At 36.9% G+C, this 1,240-nt stretch overlaps 1 non-coding gene across 1 annotated transcript; it reads left to right on the top strand.

Annotated features, from left to right (window-relative positions):
- Positions 1–960: 960 nt before the first annotated feature.
- LOC123282749 (U6 spliceosomal RNA) lies at positions 961–1,067 on the top strand. The gene has a single exon (XR_006522990.1). It is a non-coding gene; the product is annotated as a U6 spliceosomal RNA (small nuclear RNA).
- Positions 1,068–1,240: the final 173 nt, after the last annotated feature.

Genomic DNA, 1,240 nt, shown 5'->3' on the forward strand with positions numbered 1-1,240 from the left:
GTGGCAGCAACCCAAATACAAAATAGAGGAAGATTGGCACAGATGTTAGCTCAGGGCTAATCTTCCTCAAGCAAAAAAAGAGGAGGACTGGCCACAGATGTTAGCTCAGGGCAAATCTCTCTCAGAAAAAAAAAATTAATTAATTATATAAAAGAGTTACTACAAATGAGTACAAAAAAATAAAGAAGCCAATCAAAAATGGAAAATCAAAAAGTCACGAAATGGCAATTCAAGTAGAAGAAAAAAATAAATGGCCATTAAATATATGAAAAGATCAATATCACATTAATCAGATTCAAACCACAACAAGATACCATTTCTTACCCATCAGACAAGCAAAAACCAAAAAGTCTGAAAATACCAACTGCTGGTGAGGACAGAAAGCACCAAGAATTCTCATTCGCTGCTAGTGGAAATTGTGAATTGGCATAATCACTTTGGAGAGCAATTTGGCTCTATTTCATAAAGTTGAACATGCATATACCCTCCGACCCAGCATTCCAGTCCTAGGCAAATACCCTATAAATTATTGCTCTTATACTCAATGACATACAAGAATCTTCATAGCAGTATTGTTTGAAATGGCGGGGGGTGGGGAGGAAAGAAACAATCTAATTGTTCACGAATTGGAAAATTTTTTTAACCTTGACTCCTCTAAGGATGAATTTTAATCCAATTAGTTCAGAATACATTTCACAAGTCACAGTTTCAAGGTCAGTTCTCCTTTTTTGGGATAGATTTAAATGCTTATAATTTAATATTTCCTTCTTGTATCCCTTTCATACATATGAATAAGTTTAAACACTTCCAAATAGGGGAAACATGCACTATTGGGTATTAACCAGAGAAAGCTGTGTGGCTGGCTGTCTCCCATGATGGCTCACAGGGTTGAAATGCCTTGTTGAACTAAACTTGGTTCAGGTACTGACCCTCAGATATGCAGGTCAGAAATTGATTTGTGTGCTCACTCTGGCAGCAGATATACTAAAATTGGAACAATACAGAGAAGATTAGCATGGCCCCTGCACAAGAATGACATGCAAATGTGTGAAGTGCTCCATATTTTAGAACAGATTGATGGTTACCAGAGTGGAAGTGGGTGGGAGGAGAGAAAAAGGGATAAAGGGGCATACATGTATGGTGACAGAGGGAAACTAGATTTTTGATGGTGAACACAATGCATTCTATACAGAAGTCGAAATATAATGATGTACCCCTGAAATTTACACGATGATATAAA

This window comes from Equus asinus, chromosome X, assembly GCF_041296235.1.
Source record: "Equus asinus isolate D_3611 breed Donkey chromosome X, EquAss-T2T_v2, whole genome shotgun sequence".
Lineage (NCBI taxonomy): Eukaryota > Metazoa > Chordata > Mammalia > Perissodactyla > Equidae > Equus > Equus asinus.